Below are 25,212 nucleotides of genomic sequence, written 5' to 3' on the forward strand. Positions count from 1 at the left end.
TCCTTCAGGATCCAGTCCCAGCTGGAATTTGCAGGTTTATCACCCATATCCCAGTCATATATACTTTTCATTCCAGCCTGATCTAAAGTGAAGTTTCTGGGAAAGTCATGCCAACTCACTGCCTTATTCACAGTTCTCATGTGAGCACACCCTTCCTCCACCCTTGCTTGGTTCTTACTCATTCTTTAAGATTCAAGTCAGGTCCTTCCTTAGGAAGAGTTTGAATCCGATATCCTTCTTTGACTTCCATGAAATTCTATGACTTCCAAATTGTATTATCCATTTTAGCACTAGACCAAGAGGTACTGAAGGCAGCTGTTGACTTTCCTTGCTCTATCTCTAATTTCTAGAGAAGGACAGAGAACATACTGTTTTGTGATTATATGTTGAATGAAAGACGGTATGTCACAGAAAATAAATATTATTTAAAGTACCCTTCCTTTTAAGGGTGGTTCTTTGTAATTGAAGGTTTCTTTGCTGAGCACTACATTTCTTGTGAGTGTGCCAGCATGGAAACAGCAGCCTGAGACCTATGTTGTTCATCATAGTCAAGAATAGAGACTTGGAGAAGAAAAATATTGTTAAAATATCCATACTACCCAAAGCAATCTACAGATTTAATGCAATCCCTATCAAAATACCAACAGCATTTTTCACAAAACTAAGACAAACAATCCTAAAAATTGTATGGAACCACAAAAGACCTCAGAAAGCCAAAGCAATCTTGAAAAAGAAAAGCAAAACTGGAGGCATCACAATTCCAGATCTCAAGTTCTATTACAATGAGGTAGTAATTAAAACAGTATGGTAGTGGCATAAAAATAGACACATAGATCAATGGAGTAGAATAGAAAACCCAGAAATAAACCCACAAGTATATGGTCAATTAATTTTTGACAAAGGAGGGATGAATATACAATAGGAAAAAGACAGTCTTTTCAATAAATAGTGTTGGAAAAACTGAACAGCCATACGCAAAAGTATGAAACTGGACCACTTTTATTCACCATGCACAAAAATTAACTCAAAATGGATTAAAGACCTAAATGTGAGACCTGAAACCATAAAAATCCTTAAAGATAGCACAGGCAGTGATATCTTTGACATCAGCCATAGCACCATTTTTCTAGATGTGTCTCCTAAGGCAAGGGAAATAAAAGCAAAAATAAACTATTGGTACTAACTACATTGGACTAAAAAGTTTCTCTCTAGCAAAGGAAACAGCAAAATTAAAAGGTAACCCTACTGAATGGGAGAAGATATTTGCAAATGATATACCCAATAAAGGGTTAGTATCCAAAATATGTAAAGAACTGATACAACTCAATACCCCAAAAACCAAATAATCCAATTATAACATAGACAGAAGACACAAACAGACATTTGTCCAAAGAACACATATAGATGACCAACAGATACATGAAAAGACACTCAATGTCACTCCTCATCAGGGAAACACAAATAAAAACTACAAGTTACCACCTCATACCTATCAAATGGTTAAAATAAAAAACACAAGAAACAACAAGTGTTGGTGAGGATGTGGATAAAAGGGAATCCTCTTGCACTGTTGGTAGGAATACAAATTGGTGCAACCACTGTGGAAAACAGTATGGAGGTTCCTCAAAAAATTAAAAATAGAGCTACAATCCAGAAATCACAGTATTGGGTATTTACTCCAAAAATCCGAAAACACTAATTCAAAGGCATACATACACCCCTATGTTTATAGCAGCATTATTTACAATAGTTAAAGTATGGAATCAGCCATGCATCTATCAATAGATGAATGAATAAAGAAGGTATGGTATTTATATACAATAGAATTGCACATAAGTTAAATAATTTTATTCAGCCATAAAAAAGAATGAAATATTTTCATTTGGAACAATATGGATGGATCTAGAGAGTATAATCCTGAGCAAAATAAGTCAGAGAAAGACAAATACCATATGATCTCACTCATATGTAAAATTTAAGAAACAAAACAACTGAACAAAGGAAAACAAAAAAAGGAGAGAGACATACAAACCAAGAAAGAGACTCTTAACTATAGAGAACAAACTGATGGTTACCGGACAGGAGATTGGGGGGGGGATGGGGGATATGGGAAATGGGGATTAAAGAGTACACTTACCATGATGAAAAAATAAAGTAAAATGATTTTAAAAAAAAGGAAAGAAGGGAAGAAGGGAAGGGTTCTTCCAGCTGGTCCCTAGAGGATCTCAGGCCATACATACACATCCACTGAACACAGTTTTATTGAGCACCTGTTCTGTGCCAGGCAGTAAAGATGCAAAGAGAGCAAAAGTGCTGTGGTCTCTGCTCTCAGAGAGGTTACAGTTAGCTCCTAAAGTGTCACCAAAGCAAAGAAATAGCGTTGTTCCCCCCAACCCCTAAGAGATTGGAATTTGCCCTTTGTGGCTTTTTTTTTTTCCTATGTAACAGTCACTTTAATATTGTTGTGATATTTGTTTCCTAATAAAATTGACCAGTGGGGGGAACAGAGAGAGAGAAAGAGAGAGAGAGAGAGACTTGGAGGAGCACAAGATCAAAAACAGTAGAAAAGGAGTCCTCTCTGGCTATATTAATTCATAGAAGGCCAGTGACTATAACAGATATATCTCAAAATACCATTGACTAAATATAATGGAAATTAATTTCTCACTAACATGAAGTTTAATTTTCATGGACATAAAATTTCTCACTCATGTAAGCCCCAAGAGATGATCATGATGGCAAGGGGTAGAGGTATATATTAGAGTTAGAATTAATTCAGCCACACACACACACATAAGATAGGTTGATGGCGGCTTCAACACCATCAACAGTCCATGGACTTCAACAATGAGTCAGCAGTGCAGGGAAGAGAGAGAGGATTGTCTGTGGGAGGTTTTTATGGGCCAAGTCATCAGGTATTCACCACTTGTACCCATAAACCAATGGATAAACTCTGTCCCATAGTGACACCTTATTGCAAAGGACCCTGGGAAATGTACTCTAATTATGGGTCTGGTACAAGAGAAAACCACCTTTGAAGAACACAGGGCAGTCTCTACTGCAAGGGCTGAGAGATGGAGAATATCAAGAATGAGAAGAGTCCTGGCAAAACAGAAGGCAGAGAAAGGGCAGATGGGAGGGGGGTGGGAAGGAAGAAGGAAGAAGGAAGAAAGAAAAAGGAAGAAAAAGGAGAGTCTAGAAATCCTGTCGTTTTTCTACTGCCCTAATGGAGCTAAATATGAGACAAGAAAATGAGAGCCTGGACCACTCAGGAAATGAGAAAGCAATCCACACATGGATTGCACACTTGCTTTATCTCACTAACCCCATGTGACCGCTCAGTAAGGTGGTGTCATTTTCCCCATTTACAGATAAGGAAGCTGCAATTACCAGAGCCATGTGGCTGGTCACTGGCAGAGCTAGGAATAAGAATCCAGACTGCGAATAGTATTGAGAGCAATAATGAAAGGTGGTATTTAGTTAGCACATCCTCTATGCTAAGCAGAATATTAAGAACTTTACCTGAGTTCCTGAATTTTAATCTCAAGGCAAACATATGAGGGAGGTACTAAATACCATTCCCATTTTGCAGATGAAGGAACTGAAGTAGAACCGACAACTCGTGTACCTAAGTTTTCTCAGCTCTTACGCAAGAGGGCTTGTATTTGCACCCAGGTGCTCCGACTACGAGTCTGCCAGATGAGCTTCCTCTCTCCCCACCGTCCAGCCCAAATCCATCTCTGTCAATTACACCCATTGCTTCCTGACAACACATTTGCCATGTATGAACCTCTTTGAATATTTATCTAGTCAGAACCCCCAGAGGAGAGAATATATTTTGGAGTCTTCTGTCTGAGAAGATTGCTTTATGGTCCCTTCCATATGGATGATCAACCATCCGAGTTTGCCTGGAACTGTCCCAGTAATCACTCTGAAAGTCTCGCATGCCTGGAAACTCTTCAGTCATGGACAAACTAGGAATGTCTGTCACCCTGCTTTCAACTCTGAAATCTGTGTATTTATGAACTTTATGCACAATCCTCTGTCCTACCCTAAAAAGAGAAGGGTCAATTGGGCGCACCCTCAGAATCTCAACTCTTCTCTCGAATGGAGTCAAGTCCACCACACCATACTCTCTTTTTAACTCCCCTCCTCCAGCTGGTTAAGGAAAACATGTGAAAAATGAGACACCATTGGCAGGAGCAAGGATCCATAATATTCTCAGTGGATTGTGCAGTTTTATCATCTGCAAAGACGGTAATGGGGAGGACATTCTTCATTTTGAGTAAGTCATCAAAGCAGTACATTTGAGATGAGGCACCATTAGAAATTAGCAAGTCTCTCTGTGGCCTGTGCTGATTGCAAACCAAGAGAATCACTGAAACCATGGACAGAAACTGAGATGACCAGTGCTCAGGGGGAGCTGGCAATTCTTCAGGGGCTGCACATGTGTCATCATCACTGTTTGGGGAACAGCCCTGGATTAGTGACTCAGACGTGGCACAGAAGTAAGCGAGCTTTGGCAACCTCTTCGTCTGAACTGAGAGCATGTTAACAGGGCATCTGGAGAAGAAAAATTTGCCTGGGTGGGACTAGAGATTCAAGTAAACATCGGCCATTACCAATTCCCTCACATTACTGCAATTCCATTTTTTAATGTAAATTAAATTAAACAACACATCATTAGTTTCAGATGTAGTGTTCAATAAATGATCAGTTGCATATAACATCCAGTGTTCATCATATCATGTGCCCTCCTTAATGCCTGTCACCCAATGACCCCTTTCCCCCACCCACCTCCCCTCCAGCAACCCTCAGTTTGTTTCCTATAGTTGAGAATGTCATGATTTTTCTCCCTCTCTGATGACTTCCCATTCAGTTTTCCCTCCCTTCCCCTATGATCCTCTGCACTGCTTCTTATATTTCACATATGAGTGAAACCAAATGATAAATGTCTTTCTCTGATTGACTTATTTTGCTCAGCATAATACCCTCTAGTTCCATCCATGTCAATGAAAATGGTAAGTATTCATCCTTTCTGATGGCTGAGTAATATCCCATTGTATATATGAACCACATCTTCTTTATTCTTCATCTGTCGATGGACATCTCAGCTCCTTCCACAGTTTGGCTATTGTGGACACTGCTGCTATGAACACTGGGGTGCAGGTGTCCCTTCAGATCACTACATTTGTATCTTTGGGGTAAATACCCAGTAGAGCAATTGCTGGGTCACAGGGTAGCTTTATTTTTAACTTCTTGAGGAACCTCCATACCGTTTTCCAGAGTGGCTGTACCAGCTTACATTCCCACCAGCAGGGTAAGAGGGATCCCCTTTCTCTGCATCCTTGCCAACATCTGTTGGTTCCTGTCTTGTTAATTTTAGCCATTCTGACTGGTGCGAGGTGGTATCTCATTGTTTCATTTTAAGGCATTATTTCTTTTGCTTGCCACCCTTAACAAAGGGTGTCATCCTCTGTGTCTTGGTCTGCCTGGGCTGCTATAACAACATACCACAGACCAGGTAGCTTAAACAACAAACATTGATTTCTTACAGTTCTGGAGGCTGTGAAGTCCCAGATCAAGGCGCTGGTGGATTTGGTTTTTGGTGAGAGCTCTCTTCCTAGCTTGCAGATGACTGTTTTCTCTCAGTGTCTTTACGTGCTGGAGGGTGAGTGAGCTGTGGCTCCCCTCCTCTTGTTAGAAGGATGCTAATGTCATCACAGGGGCCTCATCCTCATGACCTCATCTAAACTTAATTACTTCCCAAAGGCACCACCTCCAAATACCATCACATTGAGCAGTAAATCTTTAACTTTGGGGGGGACACAAACATTTACTCCATAAAACCCTGTGTCAGGAGCTCCCCCACCTGCAGGTTGCCCCAGGCTCTGCAACTGATCATGGTTTTACTCAGGAAAATAAAGACACAGACACGCGTGCGCACACACACACACACACACACAGAGTTTTGTTCTAACAAACTTTTAATTTTGGAATAATCTTAAATTTTTAGAACACTTGTAAAGATTGTATAGAGAGTACCCATATGCCCCTCACCTCATGTCCACCATCATTAATATCTGACATTATCATGGTATATTATGAAAGCTAAGAAACCAACACTGGTCCATTATTTTTAATGAAACTCCAGCGTTTATTTGTATTTCACCAATTTCTCCATGAATGATCTTTTTATCTGTTCTGAGACCCAATCTGGGATTGTACTCAGTTGCCATGTCTCTTTAGCACCCATTGGTCTGTGACAGTATCACAGTCTTTCCTTGTTTCTGATGACCTTGACGCATTGAGGAATATGGATCAGATATTTTGTAGAATGTCCCTCAGTTTGGGTTAATGTGTTAAAAAAACAGTTTGTATTCCATAATGCATCAGCCAAGATTTTGATTCTGCTCTGGCCAGAGGACCTATAACATAAATTGGGTCCTGCCTCATTTTGATGATTCGCATCTATTTTACCTGAAGAATTTCTGTAGCTGGATATTATCCCTCTGTCCTCCCTCGGTCCCTCCAGTACAGAAGGATATCTGATCCCAAGGAAAGAGTATACGCATTAGAGCCATAAAAATTTGGATTTAAGTCTTGACTTTGTATTTACAAACATTGATCTTGGGCAAACCACTAACTTCTGTGAACCTCTGTTCATTCCTTAAAAAAAAAAAAAAAGTGAGAGAATGGGGCACCTGGGTAGCACAGTCAGTTGAGAGTCAGACTTGGTTTTGGCTCAGGTCATGATCTCAGGTTCTTGACATTGGGCCCCACGATGAGCTCCCTGCAGAGTCTGCTTGAGCTTTTCTCTTCCTCTGCTCCTCACCCCCATGCTCTCTCTCTCAAATAAGTAAATAAATCTTCTAAAAAATGAGAATAAAATGTTGAGTTCATGGTATTATTGTGAAGAATAAATGAGCTACCATGTAGCACTTGGAATATTACATAGAATATGTGAGTATTTAATTAACATCCATTTCCAACCACCTACGTTTGTTCCTTTCAACCACCCAGAGCCTGCTTCTGAATATCACCTGTTGTCACTTGTTCATAATAAGAATATATGGAAGACAGACTCATCACAAGAAAAAAAAAATGCGAAACTTTGTATGGGGACAGGTGGCAACTAGACTTACTGTGGTGACCATTTCACAATATATACAAATATCAAATCATCATGTTATGTGCCTGAAACTAATATAATGTTATACGTCAATTATACCTCAGTAAAAAAGAAAAAAGAAAATGGAGGCTGGGGCGACTCCCCAGCTCACAATCCTCCCAGAAGTGTCATCATCTGTGTGATTCTTTCCTTTCTTATAGTAATGGATCTGCCTTGTGGTCATAGAAGGGACATGTGACCCACATCAGCCAATGGGAGACTCCCCTTTCCTGGCCATACTGACTGGTCCAAGCCCAGTCAGTCAGAGTCTTTCCCTGGGATTGTTCCCACTGGGTTAAGAAGAGAAATTCCTCCCTCCTCTCTGGTCATGGAGTTAATTGTAAGGATAAGCTGCTTGTAGACATGTTTCCTGCCAGGTGGAGACAGCCAGGCGCCCCCCCCCCCCCCACCCAGGGAACCAGCATGCATGAAGAAGCAGAGCTGAGAGATGAAGAGAACAATCAATGGAATTCTGGTACTCGGGTCCAGTGATTCCTGAGGTCAGTCTACCTCTGGCCTTTCCATAGTTTGGTGATCTGATTAAATCAATGATCCTTTTTCCTTAAGCTACTTTGGATTGCGATTTTATAAAGTACAATTAAAAGGATCTCAATAGATTGCTTTATTGAACTTTGCTGCCTACTGCCACCTGTTCTAAGTGCCTTGCTCCATAACCTGTTATCTTTTCCTTCCTTCTCCTGTGGTCTAGTTGTCACTGAAGTGGCGTCCCTCTTTGGCCCTTTTCCCAACACTAGCTCTAAAGCTAAAGGTCTAAATTACTCTGACACAGACAATCTATTAAAGGAACAAGAATCAAAATCTCTAGGAGTGGGTCTGTGAGAATGCACTGAAAAGAAATAAAACCACAGATAATGTCACCTTGTTGTTCAGAACATAGACTCCAGAGTCCATCAGACCTGAATCCATATCCTGTCTCTGTCACTCGCTAGTTGTATGACTTCAGGTAACCCACTTTACCTCTGAGCCTCAGTTTTCCCACTAAAAAATAAACATGAGAATGAATACCTTTCTCATGAAGTCTTTGTGTGGACTCAACAGGATAACATACATGTGATGTCAAGCAGGGTGCCTGTTACATTGCTGATACTTCACTTTATAACACCAGTTATTAATAATGACAATTAAAATTGTGCAAATCACCCCAATCCACCAATTCATCTTGGTCTCAGGAAAGGTGGGGTAGTCAGGCTTTGTGTGTATCCTGACGTGTGTAGTATGAGACATTCATGAAGCACCACTAGTGTTCTTGCCAAAAAAAAAAAAAAAAATCTGAATCTCAATCAAATCAATCTTCAAGGGCTCACTTATAGGAAAAGGGCAAGAGAAAGAAGAAGAGGTTAGATGAAACTATATGGAAATGAACACACATCCAGAAAGTGGGAGATACTAAAAGACAGATGACTTGATTTCTGCAATGAATCAATGGCAGAAGGAAAAGAGAGATAAACAGACAGAGAGACTGAGAACAAGCCATGGTTATGCTATTATCTCACCATATTATACTCAGTGGAGAGGAACTTGAAAGAGTACTGGTTTTATAAGCCAGGTGGCCTGAGCTCATACCCTATCAACTACTATCATTACACAAATAAACCTGTGGGATTCATCAAGGGGTGATAATCCAAAAGTTGATGTGAAGTTCAAATGAGACAATGTCTACAAAATATGTAATAAGAAATTGTATGTATACATGGTTTTGTAGACATTATCTCATTTAAATACCTATACACAGAGTTCCTGCAATGCATACCATTTCTCTCCCTCTACTCATACTGTCCTCTTGTGTTTCAAGCTTATCTATAGCCTGCTCCTATACCCACTGATGCAGTCAACAAACTCTTACTGGATATCTTGGGATGGCAGTAATTATAAACACAGTAAGACAAAATCCCTGCCCTGAGAGGATTTACAGTGCAGACAAATTGTCACAGGCACATCATGAGATAAACACAGAGGCCACTAAATGTGGCAAAGGGTTTGGGGTAGGCAGACACGTGCTCAAACCTCAGCTCTGCCATTACTAGCTGAGTGGGCCAGATCTATTCTCCACCCTAAATCCCCTTGCTCTGGGAGACCCATGTGTAGGGACAACTTCAACAGGTGCCAGTACCCTCTGGCTCCTGAATGGGTTTGGCCCCCAGAGGAGCTTGGAGGCAGAGAGGAGAGGCGGGCAGGGCAACTTCCTTCCTGAGCTGCGACTTAGGACCTGTTGTGTCCTACAACCTGAGGTCTCTCTCAAAGTGGCCCTCAAGACAGTTCTCTACTTCCCTCTTCCTTTTAGTCCTATGGGTAACAGTCCTGCTGCTAACTAGTCCTGGAACCCTGCACTACCCTTGTGGCTTCCTAATGCTGCCCACACCTTTTAAATAATCCTTTATTAAACTGTTCTGAAGCGGTCTCCTTTGTGTGAGCCACCTGTTTCCTGCTGGAACCTTGACTAGTCCATAGCATGATCTTGGGCAAGTCTTAAACTTTTAGATCCTTTGTTTATTTGTAAAGTGGGACCAAGTATAATCCCTTCCTCCTGGTCCTAGGCAATTTTGGTTAAGCAGAAGGCTGTGAAGTACGGGGAAGACTGAGCAGGGAGAAGGACAGATCAGGGTTCAAATCTGACTTCCGCTCTTATAAGTTGAGTAACCTCTGGCATTTGGCAACAAATCTCTTAGAAGTTCAATTCCTTGTGGGCAAAAGATAATGGCCAATGTTCAATAGGACTAAACTTTGGCTGAGATCCCAAAGCCGGGAAAAAAGCTAAGTAGCCATGCGTTCTAAAGACAGGAGCTAGACCCCTATCCAGGAGAATGTCTGGTTTGTATCCAAATCAACATTCCCAACAGCTTCCTTATAGGAAGGCTGAAGCTGTCTCAGAGAGAAGGAATTCATCCAAAAAGCCTAGTAGTATTGGGTATGAAGTTGCCTCCACTCACCCATAGCAAAATAAGGACATCTAGGATAATCGATCTTGGAGAGAGGATTTGTTGCAAGAAGGCAGACTGGATGCTTGTGGGATGTGGAGATGCAGGGACAAGTCCCAGGCTCTATAGTCTCGTGGAGTTCTCGGGCGATCTTCAAATATGTTCTGCTGTCATTAGTTGCTAAGAGACTAGTACCTAGCACTTGCCTGGAGAAGATGGAGGATGGGGCTCGTTAAAGCAGCCCAGGATGGCAAAACAAGTATGTGTGCGTTTTCCTGGGACCAGGTGAATACCACGGAAAGCAGATAGCTTCACATATCTGCTCAAGTGGACTGGGGTGCCATGAGGTGCAGAAACTGAGAGAAGTCACAAGAGGTTAGTCCAGTGCATTGTGAAGCCAGTGTCCCTGATGAAAGATGCCACGTGGATGAGCCAACATCTGGATCCTACCATTTGTAGGGCATTCGACAGCTAAGAGAATACCATGAAAAGGGTTCACCACCATGAAAAGCATCTCTCATCCTTCTCACCAGCCTAACCTTGGAAAATCCATCAGCTATTAGGTGAGGCAGGTAAGAAATGGAGCAAAGATTGCTGAAGAACAGATCAAAGGCCCCATGCCTTTACTGGTATCAGAGCATCCAGACATGCCTGAGCTGGGCAGAGGGAAAGACGCTCTAAACTGGATATGAGATTACATTTTGATTTACATTGGATTGGACATTTTAATACTTGCAAGTGACCGAGAAGCTATAGACCATCCCTGATATGCCGTCAGGGGAAGGAAGAGGCAAATGAGTTTGAAGGCGATAGGGAGAAAAGAAAAACTATTTCCTGATTGTATCGACCAGGTCCAACCTATTTCCAACAAAGCTATTATGTTTATTTTGCAGAGTATTGGTGAAAAATAACTGACATAACCTGGCATACTACATCCTATGAATAGTAGTAGTATTATTAAAGATTTCAATGTATATGTTACACGTGCAAGTTAATAACACAAGTAGTCACATTCTGAAGGGTTAATGCACAAGAGTGGTTGCCCCTAGTAAGCTTCGGTCCAGGGGTCTGTTTTTAGGGGACCCCAGGCTCCTGAGTGGCCAGGTTGGTATCCAGAAGGCTAAAAGTGAAATACAAAGGGTCCACACAGTCTTTCACTATGACCACTGAACTGACATCTGGTCCAAATCCGTACCACCAATTGGCTCCCTTGCATAGCAGAGCCACGTCATTGTCTTCAAATTCTTAGAGCAACATACGAAGTACTTGGACTCTGGTTTCCAAACCCACTTTCCACAAATCCCACCTTACCTGTTAGTTTCTTCTCCCTGGAAACAGTCTGCCCTGCTTTTTGGTCATGGTTGTCCTTGCAGAACAATCACATTCTTTCCATTAAGACTAGAATACCCAGGTTTCTATGTTCTTTTAGGCTTCTCCCCCCGCCCCACCCCCTGTTTAGTGGTTCACCAACTCTACCATTTAACTATTACATCCTTTAAAGACGGGTTAGGTGAACAAACTCGCCTGGATTGAATGGATGACAAAATGAGGTTGGGGCAATAAGAAACCTATCAAAATTCACATGCAGGACACAGACCTTGAGACTTTAAGGAGACTCACTCCCTGGGGCACCTGGGTGGCCCAGTTGTTTAAGCGTCTGACTCTTGATTTCAGCTCACGTCATGATCTCAGGGTTGTGATATTGAGCCCCATGTTGGGCTCGGGCTCCTCACTGGGCATGGAACCTGCTTGAGATTCTCTCTCTCCCTCTCCTTCTGCCCTACTCTCTCTCTAAAAAAAGAGAGAGAGAGAGAGAGAGAGAAGAAGAAGAAGAAGAAGAAGAAGAAGAAGAAGAAGAAGAAGAAGAATTCACTCCGAGATTTTGCACACTCAGCAAACGTTGAGTGAGGGTGTGCTTGTGAAAGCACATTTGTGTGAATACCCAAAAGCCATCGAAGCTTCTGTGTAATCAACACGTCCCTTCCTGGCTGTCTCTGTGTGGCAGGGGATGGAGAGGGAGTATCCTTCTTTAACAACTTGATGGTTAGTGTGGAGACCACACAGGTTCAGAAAGCCAGCTGGTATCAGAGTCTTGGTGACAACACAGCTTCAACCACCACTACTCCTTCGCTGTGCTCACTGCCTCTGCACACAGGTCTTTCGATGACCTCTGGGTAAGGAGTGAGACTCCTATAAGCCAAGGAGAAAGGGAGTTCTTCTCCCCCTCTGATTTCTACCTAAAATATACTGTGCAAAGTTAACGGAATGTTTCAGCTAACCCTCCAGGTCAGTGGTTCTTAATGTTTTGGAGGACATGCATAGCCATGGGACTCTCCTGAAAGATTTGGAATTTTTTCTCAAAAAAAAGAAGGCCACAGAAGACATAGAGACAAAATCTGTAGAAGTATCAGAAGGTTCATGAACACTCTCTATAGACCTTTGCAGATCCGTGAACTCGGGGCTCAGATTCCTGTCCTCACGGAAGTAAAGGAGTACCTCCTTGTCAGGCACCCTCCCAGTATCAGTAAGAACAAGAGGATCAAGGAATCCAAAGTGGTGTCTCTTCCAAGGAGGGCAGGAGGAGAGGGGACAAGGTCAGTTGGGTGAATGCTACTGCAGGGTGCTGTATGGGAAGGACTCGACTGAGACTTCCTCCTGCTCTTCCTTGCAGCAGAAAGCAATGCTTACGAGTGCTGCACTTTTCAGGTACATTTGCTTGAAGTCCAGCTTGGATTCATGACTGTGATTCATGTTATATGGATGGTCATAATGCTCATGGACCAAGAACCTTTCTTAGCTGATGAATTTTATGAAAACGTTTTTTTTTTTTTTTTTAAATGTTTAGCTAACTCCTTGATGGGAAGCTGCTAGATGCCTTATATTTCATGGCCCCTGATTCCTGCATCCTCTCTCCTCCCTTACCACCCAGGCTTCAGAGGAGACTGATGAGCACACATTAGAAATACAGTGATCAGAAGTCAGGGAGAGCCCCTGCCTGCAGCCTCCTTTTCAGACCACAGGTGGGTGTCCGTGAGGGAGCTGATACAGAGAGCCCGGGGCGGGGGGCGGGGGGGTTAGTCTGCCATCTTTTCTGTAAAATGCCATCTTAACCAATTTTACTGCTAAACATAATGCCTTTGGTGGAACGAGGGGTGGGAGGTATGGGAACAAGAGCAAAGGTATGGAACTCTCATGATGAGAACCATGAAGGCAAAAAGAGTCGCACTTTTACAGGCTGAGAAAAGTGGACTGGAAAAAGAAAAGGAAAAAAAAGAAGATAAAGAAGAAAAAAAAATCACAACTAACCCAGAGATGAACCATTTAAGCACCCATCTCATGGCCCAGTGTTACCCTGGCTTAGGAAGGCTCAGCAAGCCCTTGCCATGAGCTCTTTCACCTCAGGGAAGATGAGGGGGGTGGCTTTTAAATCTCCCTCCATAACAGTTATAAGTGGGCTGAGGAGCCTGTACTATTGTGTTGATTTAATAACAGAGGTCACCTTGCTATCTGCACAGCTTTCCCTGCTGCTTTTTTTCTCAACTGGGAAGCTTAAGACCTATTTGTTGTTTAGATGGAACTATCTAGAAACAAATTTGTTCAAATAATGGAGGTAGCAAAACGATAGAGGAACCCCAAGGGAAGCTGCTCCCTCATTATCATGGTGACCTTGTTAGATCCAAGAGTGGTTTTGAGGGTATGTGTGAGTGTGTGTGTGTGTGTGTGTGTGTGTGTGTGTGTACAACTTCCCAGCAAACCTGCAAATGTAGGAATTTTGAGTTGTCATTTCATACAGGAGCACACTAAGGCTCCCAAAGACTAGACGGCCTCCCCAAGGACTCCCACTTCACTCAAAAATCAACAGCACCCGAATTATGTTCCTGACATTATTGGCTCCCAAACCCCTCAGGGGTTCATTATTTACTCTGTTTCCAATGACTCATTTAGCCGATGGATTTGCAGATAGTGGCTACAATGTGCTGGACGCCATGCTGGGTTGTAGCAGGTTGTAGGGATACCACAGTGAGGAGCCATCATCCTCAGGAAGCCCACAGCCTAGGCAACTATTTACTGGAATATTTGGGAATTTGCCTTAACCCCTAAAGCACTGTGCAAACATTGGCTGCTCTGATTGGACTAAAGCAATGTCACTCTCATCTTTCACCCATTTCTTAAGGAGCTGTGCCAACCTCACTTACAATCTTTGCATTCCTCACCTCTTTTCCTCTGGGGCTGACCTCCAGGCTACAGGTGAAAGTCTGCATCTGCTCTCTGTGTGTCCCTTTCTGCCAGTTCCCTGGTCAGGGTTCCCTGGCTCTGTCTGTCCACCACACGCCCTGCTCCCCTGCAGGCATTCCCCCTGGCCTGGTCCTGCCTGTTAGGGCCTGGACTCAAATCCATTTCTTCATGCTGTGATCAGTGCACTACTCAGTCCATTTTGGGAGAGGAATGGAAGGCAAGGAACCAGGTCAGAAAGGTTCCTCAGGAGGCTGAGGGAGAAGAGTCTGGCTCCGAGGGAGTGCCCCAGGAGAGGGTAGAATAAATTCATTGAGTGTAGGTGTGGTAAGCAAGGACTTTGGAGTCTTAGAAACTTTTTCTCACTCGTCTTTCTACCTAGTGACTTGGAGGAAATAATTAATCATTCTCTGCCTTGGTTTGTCGGGAGTTAATAAACTCCTTACAGGGTGACTCAAAGTAGTGACTGAATTATCAGAGCAAAATAATTATCATTATACAGCATTTGGCATTTAATTCAAGGAGTCTTAGATTGCCCTATGAACACTCAACGAGATGTGGTCCCCATGGTCTTTCTGCCAGACATGTTCTATTAAACCACCCACCCCCGATCCACTCTCTATCCTTCTCTGTGCCCCAGGAGGCTGACGTGAATGAATCCATTAATGGGCCCCTTTGCCACTTGGTTTCTCATAGGCTTTGGCCAATTCTAAATACCAGCAGAAGAGGGAGGAGAGTCAGGGGAACTCCTTCCTCCTTGAGTCTTGCTTAAGTCAGGCAGCTTTCTCGGGCCCTCTCTGTTTCTGTTCCGTATACCACTCTGTCCCTCTTTCCCTTGGACCTGGGGGGTAATAAGGGAACCTTGTTCTTATCAGCCTTGGTATTGCTTCTTCCTTCAGGGTTTCCTTATACCCGCATATGACCTCAGTAGTCTCTTGATTAAACTCTCTTTGAATGAGACTAACCTGAAGGCGATGTCTTCTCCCTGGGACCCTGCTGGAAACCACCTCCTTCCCTCTGCCTGAGATGGTGCTTGCTCCAAAAGAGGGCCAGACTCCAGTTTTGAAGTTCTTGTCTTCTGGCTTGAGTCTCTGTGGGTGGGATGAGTGAGAAAGGAGGACTAGTTAAAATGAATTACCCTGGGGAGGACAGGTCATGGAGGAATAAAGGGTAATGTTGCAAGGAGATTTGAGCCCCAGAGAGGAGCAAACCCTAAGGAAAGAGATGGTAATTGGAATTAGGAACCACCTATCTCAATTCTTTTACCTCCCAAAATCACCCTACCACAGCTTCCTCCCTGTCCAGCACCCCCAGCACCTTCCTCCCCAGGACTCCCGAGAGCAGATCTAGGACCACACTGGCTCTGGGGCAGAGAGGGGCTAGGAATGACTGATGAAGAGCAGAACAGATGTTCAACTTCACTAGTAACCGAGAAAAGGAAATTAAACAACGTCAATGGTTTTAAACATACGAGGAATGCTTTCTAAACCAGGCACAGTTTTAGATTCACAATTTCAATGCAAAGACTCTGGTTTCAGCTCAGAGATGTACAGAACTGGAAAGTACATCGCTCTCACCATTACAACAACAACCAAAACAGCTGGACAAACTACAAGTTCACAGCTTTTCTTGCACCTGTCAGAGAACGCAGGCCACAGGGCTATCCTGGAACCTGGGAGAAGCAGGCAACAGCAAAGGAGACACAGGATTCAAGCATTTGCTCATTTACTGACCTGGGCAGATGCCAGGTAAGAAGATTCAGTCAAAATCATGTGTGATTATATGCGTTATGTGAAAAATACATAGAGATATATACATCTATGTATATAAATTGACTCACACAATCATACGGTGGGTATGCACTAATTTGAGTTAAGGGTAATGTGAATTATACCATACTTAGTTCATTTCACAGTGGGGGTTTAATCATTCTCATTTAGTCCATTGTTACCTTTACTTTTCTTTTACATTTTATTTTTAAATATTTCAAACTTGCATAAAATTAAGAATAAGACATACCTCCACAGAGCTCTCGCCCCCCCAGATGTAACCAATGCTGATATAGGCCACCTCCCACGCTGGCCACCTCTCCTCTGTTGAAATGGGGCTGACCCAGCTCCTTGGGCTCAGCAGACTGACAGGAGCCCAGGACAATGCCCACCCCATCTTACCGCCTGTGCCCACCTCACCACACCTGCACAGCAGGCCCTCGTGTTCTCCCCCAGTTTAGTGATCCATCCCCTTCCTCTCCAAATGGGACTCAGTGTGGTTGGAAACATCAAAGTTCATTTTTGTTTCCCTTGGAGCCGGTGAGTTTTTGTTTTTGTGTGTAAGAAAAAGGATCTGCTTGCTCTCAGGCTCAGCTTTGAAACAGAAATTGGCCTGCACCCAGATTAAAATAGCATGCTTCCTGTCACACAAGACCCTAAGGATAAAACCTCTGGTTTTTCGAAGCCCTGAGATATAAACTAACTCATTTAATATATTGTTCCATTTGTCTTTCCAGCAACACTGAGAGGTGTGTGGGCTGAGCCCTGCATTCCAGGCAGATTTGGAGAGGTCAAGGCTTACTCTGCCTTGTGTATCTGTCAGGCACCAAAACTGCACTTTCTTTTTAACGACGAAGGTACAGATCACCTTTTATTTTACAGTATCTAGATCGGTTACTCAAAGGCCTTTTCTATATCCGTGGCTTCATTCCAGAAAACTGAGGTTGGGAGGACAAGTGGGACTATCCAATATTTCTTTATAGCAAGGCCTTTAATTGCTGGATATGATCTTATTTTGAACTTAGAGGAAGGGCACAGCAGAACTTTGTTACTATGTCTTAGGTCAGTGACATCGAAGCAGCTCCCAAGACAGTGATTTGGGTGAAGGCAGGTTCAATGACTGGGGAGGGCCCTCAAAAGAGAGGGAATGCAGGAAGCAGGATGGGCAGGGGAGGAGGCTAAGCAAGGATGTGGTCTCAGCAGGATCTCCCTTCAGCCTGATTGCATAGGGAGGTCTGGAGCATGAAATACACCCGTTAGTCATTGCTACTTTGAGGCAGTGGGGATGGCCTTTGTGGAAAGGTGAGAACTATCCTCTCACAGCAGCTGGGGAATTTGTGTGGGGACCAAGTAAAGGGAATCTGGAAAGGGAACCAACATCCCAGCTCTGCTGTCCTCAAACAATTGAAGGATTGACTGATGAAGGCCACAGGTACCATTTGCATTACAATGGAAAAACACAGAATAATTAAAAGGTTTGAATTGGAACTAAAGGTTTGATTGGACACACTGGATAAGGAGATTAAGTATGGGAAGGTGGGAAAGCTGGTCTTAAATGGTTAATTTCTTCTACCATTTGCAAAACCATTCAATTGAAGTGAGAATGAGTTTGATCCATGGCTGACTACCTTCAGAACCTTCTGCTATTCTTTCTGATGATGTCTTCACAGAAGGCCCATTGCCAGCCTTGAGATTGCTGATTTCAAGGCACTTCTAAGACAAAAATAAAAATTCCATTACTTTCTGCGGGACATGACTGTCTGTTCCTTTTGAGCTGGGCCAGAGGGAGCATTCAGAATACATTGCTGGAAGTAAATGGAATTCTTCAGCTATTTAAATTGCAATTCACCCCTGAAAACTCCATTTTATCAAAACTCCTGGTTAATACTATTTTTCACGCTCAGGTATTCTCCCCAAATACACATGCCGGAGACGCAGGAGCCCAGGGGAGACTGTTCCAAAGACAAAGTTCCTTAAAGAGGCCTCAGGTACTAACACCTTCACAGCCAGGTAACAAACAAAACCCAGAAAGGACTGACCTTTAACTTGGCAGACAGGTGTGCATTAAGACAGAGAGTGTTCTACTGGAATCAGAGGACTTAATTTGCCTCTCATTACCTGTGTGCTCATGAGAAAGTCATTTAATCTCACTGAGCCTTTTAGTTCACATCTCCGAAATGAGTTTTGGAACACCTTCCTTGCCTATCTCAAAGAGCTGTTGTGACAATTACATTAGGTTAATTTATATGAAAGTGCTACACAAAAACTTACAATTAAGCCTATGGTAGGCAAAATTCTAAGACAGCCCCAAGAATCCTACCCCCTGGTATATACCTTATATACTCTCTGGTCCCTGAGTGTGAGTATGTCCTGTGAATGTGATAGGCTAGTCACTCCCATGATTAGATGATGTAACTTCAGTCTCTTTCTTAACAGACTGGAGAGAGACTTTTCCTCCTGGCTTTGAAGAAAGTAAGTTTCCAGGTCATGGTTACAACCTAGGGATGGCCTTGAGAAGTTGAGATGGACAGCCTGCCAGCATGAAAACAGGGATTTCAGTCCTATAACCAAAATTTAAATTCTACCAACAACCTAAATGACAGTGAAAGAAGAGTCTGGCTCCAAAAGAGAATTCAGTCCAAGTCTTGTAAGACCCCGAACAGAAAATCCAGTTACTCTGTGCCACGACTTCCAACTTACTAAAAATATGACATAATAAATAGGTGTGGGTTTAGCCTCTAAGTGTGTGCTAATCTGCCACGTAACTATAGAAAATGGATATACAATTGGCTGTTCTGAAATAGTTGATTGAGGACCTCTCAAACCCATTTCTCTATAAAAGCAATGAGAACACTAGTGAAAACTGTCAAAATTAACTGTTTCATAACTCTGAAAAATCACCAGTGGCTTGCAGCAATCCAACCAGCATTTATTCAAGAAAAATGGCTGAATCTTGGCAAGGACAGTGAGCTTTATGGCATTTTAACTGGACTTATGCCCATCACCCTCTCCCCAGTGCTTCAATAGCACTGAAAGCCAACAGCCTCACAGCTACAGCAGCTGTGAAAAACAGCAGCTTAGCAGCTACGAAGAAAGCAAAATGGGTTTGGAGCTTCCAGGAAGTCCCATTCCTAGAAATTGTCAGCATGTGATCTGTCTGGCAGTTCATGAAAAAAGCTCACTTTTAAGGATGTCTTTATTTGATCTAATCAGAGCTTACTCTTTGTGAGGAGCCCCACCCACAGAGTATTTGTCAAATACAATCAGTGGCAATTGTTTAATATCACAGCTGCCCAGAGGTGTATTAACAGTTGGAGCTAACAAGTGGCAAACCAAAAATATTAAAAAGAAAAGCTGGGTAATGAGATATCCATAGGCATCTTTGAAAAGCTCCAGGATATTCCTAGGAATCTAGAAGCCCATGTGCATTTTTAGGACTATGCATATACCCCCAAAAGCCCTGAGAATGTCCTACTCTCTCATCTCTGGTTATGTCAAGTCTCTTCACGAGCAAGGAGTTAAGTACAATTTAGAGTTGTAAACTGACTGTCAGAGCACTGAAAACATAACTCTACACACACACACACACACACACACACACACACACACACACACACAGAGTCCTTAAAAAGGCTGGAAGATTCTTAGTTCAAATAGTTTTATGGAAATCTCTTGTTTGGCCATTAGCTAACCACTAAGCTAATGAATAGAAACTTCAGTAGCCACACATGACAAAGAATACAGATTTTATAGAAATAGTCCAAGAAAGTCACTAAACTAGCAAAGAGCAGCAATAATAACAAAGCCTGGAGAAGAGAGAGAATCTGATTTTCAGAGTTGACACATCATACTATTTAAAATGTCCTATTTTCAGTAACAATAGCAATATATATATGCCATGCAATGAAATAGGAAAGTGTGGTTCATACAAAAAAAAAAAAAATGTTTACAGAAACTGTCCCTGAGAAATCCCAGACACTGGACTCACTAGGCAAAGACTTTAAATCAGTTACCATAAAAAATTCAATTCCACTTGGTCATGATGTATTATCCTATTTATGTATGCCAGGATTTGACTTGCTTATATTTTGTTAAGGATTTTTGCATTTATGTTCATAAGGGATATTAGTCTACAGGTGTTTGCTATTTGTGAGTCATTTCAAAATAAAAGAAATCCACATTTTTTTTTTTCTGAGTATCTATTCTGCCCCCGAGCTCTACTAGCCCAGAAGCAAGGAAATGATGTATTATCCTATTTATGTATGCCAGGATTTGACTTGCTTATATTTTGTTAAGGATTTTTGCATTTATGTTCATAAGGGATATTAGTCTACAGGTGTTTGCTATTTGTGAGTCATTTCAAAATAAAAGAAATCCACATTTTTTTTTTTCTGAGTATCTATTCTGCCCCCGAGCTCTACTAGCCCAGAAGCAATAGAGCATACACTTGCTTAATCACTATGTGACCTTGGACAAGCTGTGTGAATTCTCTGAGCCAAGCCTTGATGTCCTCATCTATAAAATGGGAATGATATTAATACCTGCTTCTTTGGGTTGCTGTGGAGATTGAATGAGAGAATATGTATTGTGATAGGTTGACTTGTTCTCTCCAAAAAAGATATGCTGGAATCTTAACCCTCAGTATCTCAGAATGGGACTTTATTTGGAAATAGAGTCATTGTAAATATAATTAGTTAAGATGAGTTCCAACTACAGTAAGGTAGGCCCTTCCTCTAATATGACCAGTGTCCTTATAAGAATATAACTAAGCGGTGACAGTGACACAGGGGGAGAATGCCATGTCATGACAGAGGTGGAGATCAGAATTATGCTACCACAAGCCAAGGAATGCCTGCGAAAAGGCAAGGAAGAACATCCCTCAGAGACTTTTAAGAGAGTCTGGCCCTGTGAAGATCTTGACTTTAGACCTTCTAGCCTTCAAAACGGTGGAAGAATAGATTTCTACTGTTTTAAGCCACCCAGTGTGTGGTATTTTGTCATGGCAGCCCTAGGAAACTAACGCACATGCGAAGCTCTTAGAACAACACCTGGCATGCGATAACTCCATAACTCATGTTATAATTAGTCTAGGTGTTTTTCCTTGTTGTTTGTGTTAATTTTAAAACAATTTTATAAGTTAGGTGATTAGTCTGCTTGGGCTATCATATCAAAATACCAGAGACTGGGTGGTTTAAGCAATGGAAACTTATTTCTCACAGTTCTGGAAGCTAGAAGTCCAAGATCAGGGTGCCAGTATGGTCAGGTCCTGGTGAGGACTCTCCCCTTGGCTTCTAGACATCCACCTTCTTGCTGTGTGATCACATGGTAGAGAGAGGAGAGCAAGCTCTCTGGTGTCTCTTTTTCTTCTTTTTTTTCATTTTTATTTATTTGAGAGAGAGCAAGCTAGAGAGAGAGCATGACCTGGGCGGGAGGGGGGGGCAGAAGGAGAAGAGACTCCCCACTCAATGGGGAGCCCAACCCTGGGCTCAATCCCTGGACCCCAAGATCATGACCTGAGCTGAAGGCAGACCCTTAACCAACTGAGCCACCCATGCACCACTCTGGTGTCTCTACTTATGAGGATGCTAATCCCATCATGGAGGCTTTACCCTCATGACCTCATCTAAACCTAATTACCTCTTAAAGGCCCACCCTCCAGACAGCATCACATTGTGGGGTAGGTCTTCAACATATGAATTTTGGGGAACACAATTCAGTCCAGAGCCGTAGGTACTACTACCTCTGCTTTATGGGTATGAAAATGGAGTCTCAGTGAAATTATAATGCAAGGAAAAGTATAAAAGGATAATGGTACTAAAAGGAGAAGATTCTAGTAAACATGTAACTTCCTCATGGGCATTTTCACACATAGCCATGTGTGTTACATAGCATCAGTGATGTTACAGTCCCTGGACTCAGAGAGCCTAAGTTCAATTCCACCTTCTGCCATTCATGAACTCTGGGACCTTGGGAAAGTTACTTAACTGCTCGGAGTCTCAATATCCTTACCTGCATAGGGGACAATGCCTAATGCCATGGAGTATGTCTGAGCACTAAATGACAAATACATGTTAACAGTGCTCCATATGATTTCTGAATTTTTGTTTCTGGATAAAATCTAAGACACTGATAGATTTGCGAATGTTGTACCACCCTTGCATCCCAGGGATGAATCCCACTTGGTCATGATGGATAATCCTTTTAATGTTGGGTTCTATTAGATTAGCCAGGATTTTGTTGTGTATATTGACGTCCATATTCATTAGGGAAATCGGTCTGTAATTCTTCTTTTTGATGGGGTCTTTGCCTGGTTTGGGGATCAAGGTAATATTGGCCTCGTAGAATGAGATTGGTAGCTTTCCTTCTATTTCTATGAGAAGTTCTTTATAGATCTTGCATACCAGCCTTTTATCTGTAGTGTCATTTGCAAATATCTTCTCCCATTCCGTGGGCTGCCTCTTAGTTTTTTGGACTGTTTCCTTAGCTGTGCAGAAGTTTTTATCTTGATGAAGTCCCACAAGTTCATTTTTTCTTTTGTTTCTCTTGCCTTTGGAGATGTGTCATGAAAAACATCCCCAAAGGCAAGAGAAACAAAAGATAAAATGAATTTATGGGACTTCATCAAGATTAAAAGTTTCTGCACAGCCAAGGAAACAGTCAGAAAAACTAAGAGGCAGCCCACGGAATGGGAGAATATATTTGCAAATGACACTACAGATAAAGGACTGGTATCCAAGATCTACAAAGAACTTCTCAAACTCAATACACGAGAAACAAATAAACAAATCAAAAAATGGGCAGAAGATATGAACAGACACTTTTCCAATGAAGACATACAAATGGCTAACAGACACATGAAAAAATGTTCAAAATCATTAGCCATCAAGGAAATTCAAATCAAAACCACACTGAGATACCACCTTACGCCAGTTAGAATGGCAAAAATTGACAAGGCAAGAAACAACAATTGTTGGAGAGGATGTGGAGAAAGGGGATCCCTCCTACATTGTTGGTGGGAATGCAGGTTGGTGCAGCCACTCTGGAAACGTGTGGAGGTCCCTTAAAAAGTTAAAAATTGAGCTACCCTATGATCCAGCCGTTGCAATACTGGGTATTTACCCCAAAGACACAGACGTAGTGAAGAGAAGGGCCATATGCACCCCAATGTTCATAGCAGCATTGTCCACAATAGCCAAATCGTGGAAGGAACCGAGATGCCCTTCAACAGATGACTGGATTAAGAAGCTATGGTCCATATATACGATGGAATATTACTCAGCTATCAGAAAGAACGAGTTCTCAACATTTGCTGCAACATGGACGGCACTGGAGGAGATAATGCTAAGTGAAATAAGTCAAGCAGAGAAAGACAATTATCAGATGATTTCTCTCATCTATGGAACATAAGAACTAGGAAGATCGGTAGGGGAAGAAAGGGATAAAGAAAGGGGGTAATCAGAAGGGGGAATGAAGCATGAGAGACTATGGACTCTGAGAAACAAACTGAGGGCTTCGGAGGGGAATGGGGTGGGTAATGGGTAGTAAGGAGGGCACGTATTGCATGGTGCACTGGGTGTTATACGCAACTAATGAATCATCGAACTTTACATCAGAAACTAGGGATGTACTGTATGGTGACTAACATAATAAAAAAACTTTAAAAAAAAAAAGAGTGTTCCAAAGTGCCTGGCACAAAGCAGACATCAAATAAAAGTTCAAACTTCAAAGATAAATATACAAAGATGGTTGATGTAGCTGTGATTGTTAGAACAGACGTGGACAACTTCAATACCCAACAATGAACTACATAAACTATGATTCATTCTCATAAAGAGATACTATTCAGGCGTAAAACAGAATAAGAGAGATTTATGTTGACCTACTGGGTTCTTTTCCTGTCCCTATCTGTTGTGTGACTTTAGGCAAGTGATTTAACTGCTCTGGGCCTCAGTTTCCCCATCTAAACTATGAAAATAAAAGCAGTACCTATTTCCCAGAGGGTTACATGGCATACAGTCCGGACAAGATACTAAAAATCTTCCCAGGCACATAGCAAGCACCTGATAAATATTAGCCATTATTATATTACGATTCCATTTGTATGGAAGGAAGGAAGGCTAATTGGTTAATATCTGGAAAAAGGTAAAAGAATCTGCTATTAACTGTTATTTCTGGGGAGTAGGAGGGAGAAGGTCTTCAGCTTTCCCTTTACCCTTTGGGTACCACTGGAAACAAACCAACCCAAGTTATTAGCTCTCCTCCTTCCCTCTTTCTCACATAATGAAGAGTAGACCAAATGGTAGCTGAGCACTTTCTTCTCCTGCCAGCCAGGGCTGTTCTTCAGCCAGGACACACGAGTACATCAGCTTAAAGATTGCCATTCTGGTGGGTAGATAGCCTCCTTGCCCTCTATGAACCAAGAAGTAAGCATGAACTCCTTGCCTGCTGGGGGCCTCCGTGAACCTCTGGGAGGCTGATTCACCATGACTCTGGTTTCTTTCGGTCCATGTAGTCCAACTTAGTAAATACCTTGACTTAACTCTTGGTACTAGGCACTGAGCTCAGTGCTGCGCACCCATTGTATCTGACTCTAGATAAGTCTTCAAGGTACTTACTCTCATTTTCCCAATGATGAAATGCAGATTACTTATATATAACTGGCCCAATAGCCCATAGCTCATCAGAGAGTCTCTCTGGCTCCCAAGGCCATGCTCCTTTCATTGGGTCTTTGCTTTCACTGGCTCACATTCCCTCTCTAAAAATATTCCTATGTTCTCACTCAACGAGTTATTTTCAAAAAGTCAGTTTTACCAGCTTTGTAGTTCTGGCTTGTCCCAAGAGAAGAGCAGAATTTTCAACTCTGTGAATAATTAACAGGCTGAGTTTGATCTCTGGCCTAAGACTGACCACTTAACTTGATTATTTGCAGTGAACAAAAAGACAAGGAAAACTTCAGTAGATCAGCACTTTTTCCATGACTGGAGAGATAGGGGAGCCAGAAGGATCATTTTCACTCCGTTCCCCCTCTAGGAGATGAAGTCCCCTACCCAAGGTCACAGGTACTTGGGGACTGGGACTGTTCCTCGGGGACTGGGCAAGGTTT

General features: G+C 42.4%; 1 protein-coding gene across 3 annotated transcripts in view; it reads right to left on the bottom strand.

Moving 5' to 3' along the window:
* LRATD2 (LRAT domain containing 2) overlaps positions 1-25,212 on the bottom strand; it is a 223,604-nt gene that overhangs the window by 180,901 nt on the left and 17,491 nt on the right. For all 3 annotated transcript variants that reach the window (XR_005833628.1, XR_005833629.1, XR_568206.2), the window contains one exon: positions 15,306-15,431. The gene's annotated coding sequence lies outside the window, so the exon portion shown is untranslated. The remainder of the gene's footprint in view (positions 1-15,305; positions 15,432-25,212) is intronic.

The sequence above is a fragment of the Ursus maritimus genome, unplaced genomic scaffold (assembly GCF_017311325.1).
Source record: "Ursus maritimus isolate PB19 unplaced genomic scaffold, ASM1731132v1 scaffold_9, whole genome shotgun sequence".
In the NCBI taxonomy this organism is placed as follows: Eukaryota; Metazoa; Chordata; class Mammalia; order Carnivora; family Ursidae; genus Ursus; species Ursus maritimus.